Source organism: Sminthopsis crassicaudata, chromosome 5 (genome assembly GCF_048593235.1).
Source record: "Sminthopsis crassicaudata isolate SCR6 chromosome 5, ASM4859323v1, whole genome shotgun sequence".
NCBI lineage: Eukaryota > Metazoa > Chordata > Mammalia > Dasyuromorphia > Dasyuridae > Sminthopsis > Sminthopsis crassicaudata.
In genome coordinates this window covers 180,264,919-180,273,288 of record NC_133621.1, presented here as the reverse complement: position 1 = coordinate 180,273,288, position 8,370 = coordinate 180,264,919, and positions in this window count along the sequence as shown.

Sequence of the window (8,370 nt, the reverse complement as noted above, 5' to 3'; positions counted from 1 at the left end):
AGCTTACCTTATCTTTTAGCTTGTCTCTGTGTTTTTTCTCTACTCACTCGTCTATATAAGAGAATAGAAAAGACTGTTTAAAATCTATGGAACCTTGAACACCAGGGTTGTTTGGTAGTTATTAGGTAAGCATCACCTAACTAATTGTGTAGTTTACAAAAATTAAAATTGGGAAGCATTTTGAATGACCTCCATAAACTGGGTAAGGTTTAGAAAAGTACAAATAATAGACTAAGCCTGAAGATATTAACTACTTTGTAGTACTCTGCTTTTTTTCCTAAATATTTAAGTATTAACTCTTTAATATCTTCTACTAGAGAAATGAGAAGTCACCATAATCAAGATTTGATGGAAATAAGACAGAAGTAAGTAGCCAAGGTAAACTTTTTTGTTGGTTCCCAAATAAAGTTTCTATCTTTTCTCAAAGAACTTGACAGTTTCTGGGAAAGGCTCTGGACTTTAAGGGAGAAAAATTCATGTCAGCAACTATTCTTTCCAGATGAACAAATAGATAAAGATTTCAGCTGAAACAGAAGCTGCAGATGATAGAATATACAGCAAAGCAGCATGTAATGAACACTTCACCATAGTGTTCTGATGGAGAAATTTCCGTAGAAAGTACAACAGAGACTATTTTCCTCTGAGGCTATTACTTTTTGAGCAATTTCCAATGGATGCTATAGAACCAGATAAACATTTTCAGTACAGAGTAAAAGATCAGTAGGGGGAGAAAGGCTAGTGCAATTAATGTAATGACATAATTAAAAGGTAGCCTTGCCATAAGCCTTCAGTTTTGGAAGTATGATGCACCCTGGCCATACTTATTCCCTATATTTTTGCAGTCTCCATTTTTGCCTAATCTTCTGACTGTTACATCTATCTGTAAGAAAGTGAGCCCCAAGTAGTGCATCTGGGAAATGCTGTTGCTACTTTTCTGTCGATACTATTTCCTTAAATGACTGCAGCTTTTTTAGTGACAGAAAAGAATTGGAAAATGAGTAGATGCCCATCAATTGGGGAATGGCTGAATAATTTGTGGTATATGAAGGTAATGGAATATTCTTTTTCTATAAAAAATTATGAACAAGCTGATTTTAGAAAATCAGTTTTGGAATCATTGGAACTAGCCTCAATCATCTCATTGTTGAAGAGAGCTACATCCATCAGAATTGATCATCATGTAATCTTTAGTGATCAGGCCAAGAATTCTATCCACTACATCTCTAGTTGCCTCAATAAAATATACTATCAAAATATTTCATTTTATCTTTACAGTAACAACCGGTGAAATAGGTACTGTTATTGCTCTCGTTTTTCAGAAGAATAAACTAAAACAGTGACTTGCCCAGGATCGCACAAGCTAATAAATGTCTGAGGCCAGATTTGAAGTCAGATTTTCCTAATTCCAGGCCAAGAATTCTATCCACTACATCTTTAGTTGCCTCAATAAAATATACTATCTGATAAAATGGAGACTTTCAAACTCATATTCAAGGCATAAACTTTGTCCCACTGAGTCATAATAACTGTGATGTCAAACCTTCCTCTTTGCCTTAGGATTTGTATTTCATCATGTTTCCTACTCATATTTTAAGGATTTGTATATAGACATCTGAGGTCATAGATTTCATGACTGGCTCCTTTCCTGGATTTTTTTTAACCTGTGAATTTCTGGTCATTCCTACTCCTCCTACATTATAGCTTTTCCAAAGGCATTTAATTTGGTAGATTTACTTAAGTATTTCTCTCTCTGTCTCTCCCTGAACCCAACCCCTTGGCTTCCCCATAACCCTTTTTTATTTTCACTTTATTGTGATTAGATTGCAAGAATCCAAACAAAAGCAGACTTTTCATACTTTGTTTAGGTGTACTCCATTCATGTTCAGAAACCTGTCATTTCTCTTCAAGAACCTGTCATTCCTATATCATGATCACATCACGTCCTTTTTGGAAAGAGCTTCAAATATATAACTTAGCTCCAAGATTTCAACAGATTATCATCCCTTCCTCTTCTGTATGACATTTTTTCATTCTCTAATTTGCACAAATAAGGATATCTCTCTGCATATATATATATATATATATATATATATATATATATATTTAAACTTTCACCTAGAGGCTAATCTTTAATTCTTTAATTTACTTTTAAAGACCATTTCATTTCCTTTAATAATATGGAGAATATAGAGATAATCCTTGAACTCTTTTACCTTTTTTTCCAGGAGGGAGACAAGCTTATTCTATAAACTAAAACAGTATTCATTTGACTGTGGTAGAAATATAGAAATCACACACTTTAAAGATCTCTGCACCATTCTCCCAGCTCTCTGTCAATGCTAGAAATGAGATAACCAGCATTAATTTTTCTTCTTTGTAATGTCTTCACTTCTCAAACTCTAACTGTTGATGGAAAGAAAAATGAGAAGAAGAAAGGAAAAATTATTAAGTACCTAATATGTAAAGGCATTATGCTAAGCTCTTTACAAATATTACCATATTGATACTGGGGCATATTATTTGCAATTATAGTCACTCCTACAGAATTTTTACATCTTAAAATGGAACAATTTCCTTCAAAAACAAGCATGATCTCAATGAGATATATGTAGAAATGTTTAACAATAAGTTATCAAGGTGGAATGGTGAGAGGGAGAGAGAATCATGTAAACTTTTAAGTCTAATCTATATTATTGAGGGCAGTTAGTTATATGGCTCAGTGAATAGAGTGCTGAATCTGAAGTCAGAAAGATTTATGTTCCTGAGTTCAAATCTAGTCTCTGATAGTTACTGGCTATGTGACCTCTGGCAAGTAAAAACAATTTGCTTGCCTCAGTTTCCACATGTGTAAAATGAGTCATTGATGGCAAATCTTTCCAGTATCTTTGCCAAGAAAATCCTGAATGAGGTCACAAAGAGTTTGATATAACTGAAAATAACTAAACAACCACTATATTATTAGCATTTTCTCTATCACTTTCTAAGAACAAAATAATAAATCAAATTCTGACTTGTAACATTTGCCAATTTTTGAGATGCGGATGGTCATACTGAAATTTTGGAAGATAGTTTATGAGCCAACATGATCCAATTCAAGCATACTAATAATATACTGATATTTTTCTAGGCACCTAAATAGCACAGCAGATTTAGTTCAGGAAGACAACTTTAAATCTTTACTTAGACACTGCCTAGTAGCAAGACCCATTACAAGTCACTTCATCTCTCTGTGCCTCAGTTTTCTTATCTGAAAAATGGAAATAATGATAGCATTTGAACAAATTAATCAATCAATGTAAATTTCTTTGCAAACAAGCAATATATAAAACTTAGCTATTGTCATTATCTTCATTTTACCATTATACAAATTGATTAATTCCAATCCAAGATTCCACATTATTCTTTGTTTCACAGAAAATATAGAGAACATTATCAAAACTCAGATTTTATAGTTTTCCCTTGTCATTTCTCTTGATAAACTAAGTGAAGATTGGGAGTAATATCCTGGTTCATAAATTAGATCAATGGGACTGAGCTGGTATGCAATATGACCTTCATATTAAAACAAAGATCATAAGGAAATATGGAATGATCATTCAAAAACAGGAATGCTTTGAATGCAAAGTTGTTATTCCTCGCATATTTCTCTAGAATTCAACTAATCACAGGATATAGATGTTGAAATTTCACTTAGAAATCATCTAGATTCCCCTACCCAGTTTCACGAGAGGAAAAAACTGAGTCTCAAAAGAATTGCAGGTTTATACAGGTAGAAATCAGAAATAAGCTTGGGTTTTCTGAATATTTATTCCATGTACTTACTACTACACCACTGTGAATAAAGGAGTAGGAAATCAGACATCAAAAAGTGATGCAGCAAAGAACAAAGGGAGAGGGGTTGAAGAGAGGGGTAGAAATACAGCAATAATTTAAGGTTTTGTATTAGATTTTCAAATCATTGGTAGTTTCTCCTTGACATAGCTTTTGAGTTTCCTAGGGCTTTCAGAATAGTAGCTAGTCTAGTTCAGTTTTCTATTTAAAATCCCTGGCAGTTTTAGATCCTAGCAACAGAGCCAAGAAGTTTTAAATTCAAACATCGATTTCTCCTCCTTGACAATGTTAGCCTTTGAGAACTTTTTTTTTCCCATTCCACAATCCCCTTTTCCAGAAATAACTATGAACTATGTCATGAACATTGAAAATTTACTTAGTACAACATCTTCCCTCTTAAATACTCTCAGCTAATTTATTAGGGAAATCACTGGCTTCCTTCTCATCAGCACTTGCTTTCTCCTTCCCCCTTATGTAATGCAAATTAAATCTTTCTTTATTACAAGAAAATTAATCCTCCATCTAAAGATCCTTCACCATTTTTACTTGAAAATCTGTAAATCACCACCTTGGAATATTGTAGGATTTGGGGAGAGTAATAATAGTAGTCCACATACTACATCACTTTAGGATTTTGAACTTATTTTACTATAGCACCATGAGAAATGGTAGAGATACGAAGAAAAGTAATTTATCTTGGTTGATTTACTAAGTTCCAGCCTGATAAAATCATGGATCCTTGAAATGTCTATAATAATATTGACCGTAGCAATAGGAAAAAAGGCTAGAGTTATGGCTTATTTCATCATTCATTTTACTGATTCTTTTTATTATTGATTTAACACTGAGTTAATACATCTACATGGAACAATGGTAATTTTGAAACATGGGAACTAAAAGCATCACTTTTTTCTCATTCACTATAGCAAAAGAAATATAAACAGGGAATTTTTCTCACCAACTATAAAGCAAAGGTATGTACCCATGGAAGGAATATGAAATGTTTTGTTCTGTTCTCATTTCCAGGTAGGGTTGAAGATGATAGCAGAATCCTCATAAACTTAGAGGGGAAAAGAATCTCAAAAGTGCCAACTCATGGATGGACTAAGGAAAAGGAAAAGGAATAGAATTTGCAACAGAAAACTTTTTGATGCTAAAAATTGTTTTAACATGTAATTAGGAAAAAATAAAATATTTTGAAAGTATATCCAAAAGGAAAGAAAAAGAGATTTTATGATATTTTGGGAGTAGGGTGGATGGGAGTTTTGTACAGTTTAATTTTTAAAATACAAGTTTCTTCCATAGCTGGTGGAACCAGCTTTCTCCTTGTCACTTTGTCCTTGTCATGTGAGAGGGCATGTTTGTTTTCATCTGCTTAAACAAGTTCAGCCTCATTAGTAGAAATCATGATGAATTAGGAATAATTGATAATTAGGTCAGTTTATAAGAGAATAGCAGTGAAATTAAGAAGCAACTTAATCTCCAAATGGCATTGTCTTTAAATTTGGAAGCAACCAGACTGGAACCCTTAGCTTATACACCTGAATCCCGAGTTTTTTCCAAAGATTATTAATCTTTTTCTTAACTGGATGTCCCTAATTAATGTTTCTTACCTTTGAAAATCTGTCTACTATAATTTTTGTGTCTGACCTGACCATCTTAGAAATCTGAATTTATAGTCAGGGAGGGGTGGGATAAGAGATTGTGGGTAAACCAGTGGAAAACTGCTTAACAATTAGAAAATGAATTTTTAAAAGGTAAATTTGTAGTACTAACTAGTTTCTTTTTTTTAATAAATTGAGCCACTCCTTTTATATGATAGTCATATGGCAAAGGGTAAAGCTTACATCCATCTATATTTTAAAATATACAAGAAAAGCTAATAAAATTTGTTTCAAATAGAATTTTCCTAGACCATGTCTCTCTTTAGTATAGTATACTTCTTCTTATAGTAACTATTTTCAAGGAATATAGTTAAAATGTATCCATGGTTTTAAAATATCAGCCATTTTAGTAACTGCCATAGATTAATCCAAAGCATAATTATGTTTAATAGGTTATTCTCTTTTTATGAATAATTTATGAGAATTCACAGGCAACTTTTTCTATTTAAATACTTTTCCAATTGCAGGTGAACATAGATTTTAAAAGGAATTATCTGAGGATGCTATAAATATGGGAAGGCTATCAGTAATCCGGAGCCCAATGCCAAAAACAAAACGTCACCACAATAAACATTTTCCCTATCCATATGCCTGCACAATTAAAATTCTCAAATTTTAACTAGCATTCATAATATCATTGTGCACGTGAAATGAGAGAAAATGGCAATTAGATGGTCTATTGACTCTTTCAATTTGAAGAATAGCAAAGTACCTTTATTTGTCCAGACTAGTTCTTAAAATATAAGCATTGTTCTTGCAAGATTATATAATGGATCCTTTCTTTACGTGTGCTATTTGGGACAAGTCACTTTATAATAATTCAGTTTCTTTATATTTAAAATAATGTGCCCATTTTATGTTTTCCTAAGTAAACAAACTCCACTATTTATCTCACAGGTGCTTTCTGAGGAAAATGCTTTGCAAATTATAAACACTTTATAACAGTTATGTTAACATAACATATTAATAATAATAATATGGTCAGAGGGATTCTACAAGATTATCTCTAAGATCCTTTTGAGTCTTAAGAGTTAATGAACTTATATAATTCATCTCTTGAATTTCACTTAGAGATAATATCTAGCCTGATTTCCACATCAGTTTTACCATTGTTTCTTTCTACATATCCATTCAGGCCTTATTTCTACTTGTGAGCTCATGTGGAGGCAGAGTCACAGTTTACATTCTCTAGTTTTAAAGACATAATTGTCAATACAATAAAAACTCCAGACACAGTTCTTCAAGTAAAGGACATAAAAATAAAACACTAACATTTGGTGTAATGTTTCAGAATAAACAAAGCATTTCCCATTTTCACCATATTAAGTCCTCATATAAGTCCTATAAGGAGGCACTATGGCCTTTATTATTTTAATAAGACATTTAAAGAAAAAGAAACTCATCAGATGACTTCCTTATAGCCATATAACTAAAAAGTGTTAGAGTGAGGATTTGAATGCTAGACTTATAAGAAAGTATAGTAGAAAGACAGTAGCTTGACAAAGTCTGGCTTTCCCAAACCAGTTTAGATGTTTCTTAAGTTACAACTGAAATATAAACCTATAGCCCTGTTATAATATCTATTTTAGTTAGACTTCCCCTTCTCTCCTTCCATTCCTGCAGAGGAGATGGCTACTATTCCATAAATGGGTCTTATTAAAAATTAAACCTTTGCCTAGTGGTAAAAAACCAAGAATAAGATGTGAGTATGTTAAGGTGTGGGTATGTGATAAATCCCAAATGTGTTCTTGTCTTTGGCCTATACACTCCAAACTCCTGGGAAACATTATATTCTTTTAACTTATTGAAATAAAATTTCAATTTCCCCTAGGAACTGGTATAATCCCTTCCCTACTGTCAATCATTTTCAAAAATACAAGTTCAGCCTGGATATAGCTATTCACATTCAAGGAAATCTGTAAAATTAGTTCAAGAGAATAGTATCCCACAGCAAACAAATAAATTGAGACATTCCTTGGTTCCCTGTATGTATATAAATACACATATATGTGTAAAAATACATATATGCGTATATCTTTACATATATATTATACATATGTATATTTATTATGTGTATACATATGTAGATTATGTAGAGGTACATGTATCTTTATATATATATATATATATATATATATATATATATATATATATATACACAAAAAATACATACACATTCTTATTATGATAGTTAGATTTAAGCTTTTTTATTAAAATACATTTGGGATCATAAAAAAATTTTTTTGATTAGTCAAAAAGAGGAAATGATTCTTCAATCCATGCCAGATCTTATTACCTTTTCTATTCTTTGTATCTTTCCAGGAAATAGGAGTATGGGAAGCATGGTTATTTCTGAATCTTTTCTTTTCTAAAATCTCAGGTTAAGACTGCCAATCTCTTACATTTTCAACTGTCTTTTTATGTAAATAAGTGTTTCTAGTTTATATCTTCAACTTAATCTTCTCATTTCCTAATTCAAATACTTAAGTGATTCTAATTTCTCTGTGGTCAATGTGAACTTTCTATTTTCTGTTCTTAAAAGTGGTGAAATCCCACCATTAGGACTCTTATTTCCTAAAAGTGAACCTGGCAAGCTTCTACCACCTGTACAATTCCCTGTGATGTTTCTCATGGGCTGGATGTTACTTATTCCTCTTTCTTCCTTGAGGATTCCATAGATTCTCTAATATAACTAATTTGCGTTTATTATTCTTTTTCTCCTCCTCCTCCTTCGTCTTCTATTCTGGCTCACTAGAATTTTATGAAGGATCTTACCCTCTCTTAGTGCACCAGTCAGCTTTTTTCCAAGATTCGGAACCTAAAGTATGATCCCTAACTTCATAATTTGTTATATTTGGCAGTTTCCCAAAAAAAA